At 47.9% G+C, this 8432-nt stretch overlaps 1 pseudogene; it reads right to left on the bottom strand.

The window, feature by feature from the left end:
* Nucleotides 1-316: 316 nt before the first annotated feature.
* On the bottom strand, nt 317-922 carry LOC147976591 (disease resistance protein RGA5-like; annotated as a pseudogene).
* Between the last annotated feature and the right edge of the window lie 7510 nt (nt 923-8432).

Below are 8432 nucleotides of genomic sequence, written 5' to 3'. Positions count from 1 at the left end.
CATAACTATGAAGATCAAGTGTTTCCAAGTGTTGTAGCATTCTAATATGCGTTGGAAGCTGGCATGAACTAGTGCTAGTAATGCATAAATACCTTAGCTGATGTAGTTTACACAGTCGAGTGAGGTCAACTTTACCATTATTGGTGTCAATAAAAAGGACACGGAGGAATTTGAACTCAGACAGAGGATGTGTATAATCAGAACTCCCAAATAACATACACGACCGAACTTTGGACATGTTGATCTTCTTCAATATTTTCCGACCATTACAGCGGATAGAAAGCCGATGGGCCTTGTAATCGAGCCTCATATTGGCTCATGGGTCGTCAATTATTGTGAAAAAAATTCTCTTCCGCAGACTTCACCAAGATAAGATCAAGCATCATATCATGTACTCTAAAACATGTAGCAGACCATCCATTGTCAGAACCTACGGGTTGAATAAGGCTTCTATTCACAATCTCATTGAAATAATTTCTTGCAACCTTGTCAATATCTTGCCCATTTTCCTTACTGATAAACCCTTCAGCTATCCATTGACGTTCCAGATTATACCTCTCTATTGTGTAGTCCTCTAGGTACATACCAAGATACAACAAGCATGTCTTCAGAAGACAAGGAAGATCTTTGTAGCTCAAATTTAAGATTTTCCTCATTTCATTCAAGGTGTAGTTTGTTCCTGAGCCCAAAGATTTCCTTACATGCTCCCACCTCTCCTTTTGCATGGTACCTTCACTAGCTAGCATGCTAGATATACTAATAAGTGCAAGAGGCAAACCACCACATTTTTGAGAATTTCAAAAGAAACATCTCTAAGATGGTGAGGGCAGGATTCTTCCGATCCAAATATCCTGTAAAAAAACAACGCTTCGGTACAACCCCCCACACAAAACGTATAAAGGGCAATATGGACTTTTGACATGGAATTACGAGTGACCTAGCATGGATTCGAACTTTGCACCCCCACCTTACAAAGTGCCGCTACTAACCAGTCAACGCATGGGAGGTTAGTGACTAATAAGGAGCGTACCACTTTAAGAACTAACTACAACACAGAATGCGGGCAGTTTTTGGATTTTATATCTTTTCTTCGAAATTATGAATATTTTTTAAAAGCGAATAATGTTTGAAAATCCAGCAATTGTTTCAACAACTCTAACAAACTTTGATAAATCATTTTTTCTTAAAGCTTGCCTTTTTTGACAGGAACCATCTTCGAAATCCTAAATATTTAATGAAAAAATGCGGACATTTTTTGAACTTAGAGAACAAAACTTGTTAATCGGAACATTTTTGAAATTCTGAACAATTTATCAAAAATGCGAACATTTTAAATAATTCTCAAATATTTCTTGAGTTTTGAGAACAATTTGAAAACATGAGCATTTTTAACATTCTGAATAGTTTACAGAAAATAATAACCTTTTTCTGAAATTCTCTTATATTTTGGAATTTACGAAAAAAATGAAAACACGAGTATTTTTAAAATTTTCTAAAAAATTCAAACATTTTGGGAAACTGCAAACAATGTTTAGCAAACCCGAACTTTTTGAAAATTACAAACATTATGGGAAAACATGAACATTATTGGAGTTTTGATGGAAAAAATTGTAAACAGCAAGAATTTTAACATTCAGAACAATTTCTGGAAAAAGGAACATTTTTAAAAAATCATGTTCTTTTTTTGAATTTATACAAACAATTGAAAATGCAATTTTCGAAATGCTGAATAACTTTTTAAAACCATGAACCAATTTTGAATTTTCCAAAAAATTTGAAATCACAAACATTTCTAAAAAATGTAAATAAATTTGAACAGAAAACAAGAAATGGAAAAGGAAACATGAATCAATTAAAAAGTCAGGAGGGTCCATATGAGAGCATGTTTTTTCGGCATCTTCAAATAACCTCAATTTTTTCGTGAGCTTATATGACCAATTCAAGGAACCATGCCCAATTATTTGAGTTTTCGGCATTTTTTGCATTTCCTGGAGTTTTTTGAGTGAACAATGCCCGATAAATAGCCAACGTGACACAACTTGCATACGATGTCAGAAATTCTTCAAATCTGACATGGATGACTACCATGAGCATTCCCACGTGCTGGCAAAAGTTACGTCATTTCATGCATGATCAAAAATAAATCATTTTCAACAGAGATTGTTCAGGCAGGCGAGAAGGGACCGTATGAGAGTACGGGGACATTTTGTGAAATTCCAGATCATTTTTTAATTTGTATTGAAAAAGAATATGGTATTCTAAAGAAATTTTCGAACAGGTTTCAAAATGAATAATAAAGTTCAAGAAGGGGAAAATCAATTAACAATAAAAGAGAAAAATAATGAAAATTTAGAGAAGAAAAAAATGTTTAGGCCCTAGAAAATAAAAAAATCATAAAATATTCGCAAATATGAAAAAATGCTAGCAAATTTGAAAAAGTGTTCACACCTTCAACATGTGGATGCCCACCAGTTGACCAAAGTAGATGCCCTTTTTTTGAATGTCCACAAAAAGCCATGTTCAACCTAGGGTGTCCAGATAGGCGAGAAAGCTCCGTTGAGAGAACATTGTTTCTCAACATCCGTTAAATGGCTGATACATGCTCACATGTTATGCAACTTGCATATAGTGTCAAAATTCGTTCAAACCATGGGACATAACAAAAGCCTATTTAAAAACACATGATTTGTTTCCTGAAAATTCACAAAGTTACATTAGCCACATAAGAAGCTAAAAAGAAAGGAAGTGTTCAAACAAAATTTGTTCAAAATGTTAGTTCTGAAGTTTGCATGCTCATCATATTTCTTTAGAAGTGTTCAAAATGTTGCTCGGAAAAATGTTCTCAACATTTTGAACTACCATATTTCCTTAAATTTTTTGAAATGTTCATGCTTGTAAAAAATGTTATTCATTTTTTTAAATGTTCCTGATTTTATGAAAAAGGACTTTTTCAAAATGTGTTCAAGTGGTTCAAAACAAGTTGGATTATAAAACATTATTCATTTTTTTAAAATTCATTCAAAATTTTCTTGGTGTTACAACCTGCATACGGGTTTATTGGGTCCGAAAGCCACCAAAATGTGTGTACCATGTTTACTAGGCTGCTGCATAGTTTATCAAAATAATAATAATTAGGCTGCTGCATTTAAGCACGTCACTTTATTCCATCGTTTCTCCATCGAAGCTAGTGCATGGGTCTCCTTGATTGGATCAGGCAGTAGCTATTGCATGCACTGATGCACAAGGTAAGTTTATAGGCCTAATTAATAGCGGTGATTAACAGAGATTTTTTTCTGATTTCTTCTGTGTGTTTTTTATGGTCTTCCCGTTTTGGGTTCATGGGCCCAATAAATCCGGCCGATGGTGTCGGTGTACTAGAGTAGGGGTACCCTAGTATCCCGAACTTGTGCACGGGCAGTCGCAGCATCCCGCGACAAGGCTTGCCGGGTGACCGCCAAGGTCCTTCGTGGTTCCTTTGGAGCCATTCAAGAACAAAGTATCCAAGCCAAGAAGACAAGACCCCGGCAAGAGGAGCTTGCCGGGAAGGCCACCCGAGGCATCCCAAGGAACTTGTCGCGATGCGCCACGCGTCCCGGCAAGGGCCGGTGAGTGACAAGCTCCCGGACATGACAAGACAACGACCACGGCAAGGCGCTTGCCGCAGCAAGCCACCACTCTGTGCCCGCGCTCCAGCACATCCACCAACGTGTCGCTCTGGGACCCTTCCAACCGTACGTGGCGGGACGCTGTGCAGCCAGCGGCGCGCGGTGGCAAGCAGCGCTGACAAGATTGCCATCGTGGCGAGCGGTGGCGTCCCTGACGGTCTCTTTTGCACTGTTTAGGCGATACAGACGGGCATTTAATGCCCTTGTCCCCTGCCGTCAGGGTTAGGTATGATACACTGTAGAAGGTAGCTGTACCTACCGCAACACCTTTCCATTTTTACCCTTGTCTACGTTGCCACCTGTTGGTGACCCCTTGAGCATATAAAAGGAGGCCCATGCGCAACGTAGAGGGTGGTTAGCGAATTCAGAGAACACTCACGCTCGGTCTCGTCAGCTGCTGGTGTGTACTGTAGCACTCCGCGCTCCCGAGCAAGAACTCAATACAAACCACAAAGCAGGAGTAGGGTTTTACGCATCCGTGCGGCCCGAACCTGGGTAAACCGCTCGTGTGTTTCGCCTCGATCCGCTCATCGCTCGACCTCCGCCCCCGGCGAACCGAAAGGGACTCGGTCCGCCGGTCCCATAGGTGCTCGTGGATCAGTACCCCGGCATCTTTGGCGCGCCAGGTACGGGGCGTCGAGGTTGTGTGAACCAGATCCGGCGTTAACGCGAGCTAGATTTTCATCATCTTCATCGACATGCCGCCGAAGAAGAAGGTTTCGCAGGCGGCTGCTCCGTCTGCGCCGAACCCACCACCGCCGAAGCAAACGGCTGATGGGGCAGGCGCCGGCGGAAGAACGGGCGTCGACGAGGGAGCCCACGGTGCTGCCAGGTCCAAGGACAAGGCTGCGCTACCCATCGGCGGCGTAGCCGGCTCCCACAACGACCGGGCGCACTCCAAGACCTCGGCGTTCGTAAATGTACCGCGCCCATCTCAGGAGGCGCGGGACCGGCAGCGTCATGGTGCTCACGGTACCATGCGTTTGCTGGACCAAGATCGAGCTGGTGGATCTCGGAGTGCTCAAGACCAGCATGCACGCCAACATGCTGGCACGAGCGAGGCACGGTCGCCTGGACGGGATACTGCTCCTTCTAACATAGTTAGAAGTCCGAGCATATCCCGCTCCTCGCACCGTTCGCCACCACCACCCGCCACTGCAGCAGAAGCTTTGGCGCGAGCTCAACTGCTCTTGGACTACCCTCCAACGGCAGACAAGATCGACGACTGGAGGGCCACCATCCAGAGTCTCATTGGCTTCGCCAACGGCGACACTCAACAGCAGCCGAGCACATCGCAGCCGTGGCAAGTCAGCCAGGCACGAGCCGGTGGCGACAAGACCGGTGGGGGTGCAACCACTGTGCACTCTCCGCCCCGAAGGCCAAGATCGCCGAATCGCCGGATCTACCTTGACAGCGACTCCACCGCGTCATCAGATCCACAAGCTCGTCGCGATCAGCGCCAAGTTCTTCACGAACGACAGCAAGAAGATGCTCGTACTCGCATCAAGCGCCAAAGAGAAGCGCGACTTCAATCGGACCAGCGCGCTGGGCCCTCTGTCGACATGCATGCGCCAAGGGAACCAGGCGACTTGCCGTACGCGGTAGGTTGCCCTGCGTTCACTCGTGAGCTGCGGCAAGTCCAGTGGCCCAGCATGAAGAATTTCAAGCCAGACGTACCAGAGAAGTACGACGGCAAGTCGCATCCGTCGGAGTTCCTCAGCATCTACACCATCGCGGTGCAGGCTGCCGGGGGGCGGTACGACAAGATCCTTGCCAACTACTTCCCGCTGGTGCTCAAGCCCAACGTCAGGTCCTGGCTCATGCACTTGCCGGACAACTCCATATCCTCTCGGGCAGACCTATGCCATCAGTTTGTCGGCGCCTTTACAGGCGGCCACAAACCTCATGGCCAAGAGAGTGACCTTCATCTGCTCGCCCAGAAGGAAGGAGAGCCCCTGCGCAAGTACATTCAAAGCTTCAGCCATGTACAGTACAACATCCCAGATGTCCACCCCGCCGCGGTTATCAGCACGTTCCATCAGAACGTGCGTAACCGCAGGATGCGGGAGGAGATGGCGATGTGCAGGATCAGAGACGTCAGTGAGCTGTATGCCCTGGCCGATAAGTGTGCATGTGCTGAGGAAGGAAGGAAACTCCCCGGAGAGAATACCGGAGCAGAAGGATCTGACAGCGAGGATGCTGCCCCGGCAAAGAAAAACCGGCGGCGGAACAGGAAGAAGAAAGGCAAAGATGTGCTAGTCGTTGAGCAGTCCGGCAACGAAGGTGGCGCCAAGAAAGCCAAAGTTGGTAGCTCCGGCAAGGAGATTGCCGCATGCACCAACTGCCAGGCTGTGGCGGTCGCCAACAAGCCGGACGGCACCGACAAGAAGTACTGCAAAATCCACCGCACCAAGGGCCATGACCTCCAGAGCTGCAAGAAGGTCGAGTAGCTTGTCCAGCAACAAAAGGTTGAGTACGAGCGGCGAGACAAGGAGAGGGCCCAAGGAGGCGCTGGAGAATCCGGCAAGAAGCGCGCCGGCCGGGAAGGATGCCGCGGCAAGGCCAAGCAGCGGCAAGGAGACAGACCTCCCCGCGGCCGCGACAAGGATGAAGACGACGACGACGAAGACATGGATGATGTCGAGACCAGTGAGCAGGAGTTCCAGAAAGCCACAGAGGTCTTGTGCGTTGAAGGCGGTGCTTCTCTGCATACTTCACACCGCCAACTCAAGTAGTGGGTGCGGGAAGTAAATGCGGCGGAACCACCTGTCGAGTCACGCAAGCTTCTGAGATGGTCCAGCACGCCTATCATCTTCGACATTGAGGACCACCCTGATCGCACAATTGCGGTCGGGTGCTTGCCGATGTTGGTTTCACCAACTATCCGCAACCTCAAGGTTACTAAGATGCTAGTTGACGGCGGGGCCGGCTTGAACCTGATCTCCTCCGCTGTACTCCAGAAACTCCAGATCCCCGACAGCGAGCTTGAAGAGACCGGCACATTCCAAGGAATCAACCTGGGAAGGAGCAAGCCGAAGGGGAAGGTCACGCTGCCAGTAACATTTGGCAGCGAGCTGAACTTCAAGACTGAGAGGGTCACTTTTGACGTCGCCGATTTTCCATTGCCTTACAATGGGATACTTGGCCGTCCAGCACTCGCCAAGTTCATGGCAGCCTCTCACTACGCATACAACATGCTGAAGATGCCAGGCCCGATAAGCGTCATCTCTGTCCCTGGCGACAAGAAGGATGCTCTTATCTGCGCCGACAAGATCTACCGGGAAGCGGCAGCCACAACAGATCGCAAGTCACTTGCCGTTGAAGCTCCCCGGGGGAAGAAGAAGACCAAGTCCGGCAAGAGTTCCGATGCCCACTCCGGCAAGCGCACCTCTTCGGAGTGCTGCGCTGCCGTCGAGGACGCACCATCGAGCTCCACCGGCAAGTGTAAGAAGACAATGGCAGCTCCACCAGAGACCAAGAAGGTGTCCGCCAAGGAGGACGGCATTGGTGGTACCTTCACCATCAGTGCCACTCTCGACCCTAAATAGGAAAGCGCGCTCATTGCTTTCCTACGGGCGAATGTCGACGTGTTTGCGTGGCAACCGTCTGACATCCCCAGTGTTCCCAGGAAAGTAATTGAGCACCATCTTGCCGTTTGTCATCATGCGCGGCCCGTCAAGCAGAAGGTCAGGAAGCAAGCAGTGGAGCGCCAAGAATTCATCGCAGAAGAGATCAAGAAGTTGGAAGCAGCAGGCCTTGTCAGAGGAGTACTCCATCCTACGTGGTTGGCCAATCCTGTAGTCGTGCGCAAGGCGAACGGGAAATGGAGACTTTGTATCGATTTTACCGATGTTAACAAAGCTTGTCCCAAAGACCCATTTCCTTTGCCGCGCATTGACCAGATTGTTGACTCCACAGCCGGATGTGATTTGCTTTCATTTCTTGACGCATACTCAGGATACCATCAGATCTTCATGGCAGAAGAGGACGAGGAGAAGACCGCATTTATTACTCCATGTGGCACGTACTGTTTCATACGGATGCCTTTCGGATTAAAAAATGCTGGTTCAACATTTGCAAGAGTAGTCCATGTCGCTCTTGAGCCACAAATACACAGAAATGTGGAAGCCTACATGGATGACATAGTGGTCAAGAGCAAGGACAAAGCAACTCTGATTTAAGATTTAGACGAGACCTTTGCAAATCTGCGCAAGATCAGCCTCAAGCTCAACCCTGAAAAGTGTGTGTTTGGAGTCCCCTCCGGCAAGCTTCTCGGGTTCTTCGTGTCTCAACGGGGGATCGAAGCCAATCCCGACAAGATCAAGGCCATTGAGCAGATTGAAGCACCAAAGCGCGTCAAGAATGTACAAAGACTTGCCGGTTGCGTGGCTGCTCTCAGCAGGTTTATCTCTAGGTCTGCTGAGCGCGCCCTGCCATTTTTCAAATTATTGAAAAAGTCAGGTCCAATGAAATGGACTCCGGAGGCGGAGGCTGCGCTGCAAGACTTGAAGAGATACCTGTCCTCCCCTCCAATACTTGTCGCACCTAAGCCACAAGAGAAGTTGCTGCTGTATATAGCAGCAACCAATCAAGTGGTTAGTGCTGCGTTAGTACCGAAGAGGGAGGCAGATGACGAGCCAGCAACCACGCCAGGCGCATCCGGCGACAAGCACGGGGCTTCCCCGGCAAGCTCTGGTCCCGACAAAGATGGATCTGCGCAGACGCGCGAGGAGATACAGAAGAAAATGGTGCAGCGCCCAGTTTACT

This window comes from Triticum urartu, chromosome 4A, assembly GCF_056163025.1.
Source record: "Triticum urartu cultivar PI428250 chromosome 4A, HENAU_Tu73, whole genome shotgun sequence".
In the NCBI taxonomy this organism is placed as follows: domain Eukaryota; kingdom Viridiplantae; phylum Streptophyta; class Magnoliopsida; order Poales; family Poaceae; genus Triticum; species Triticum urartu.
Note: the sequence above shows the minus strand (reverse complement) of the source record. Positions and strands in the feature narration are given on the sequence as shown.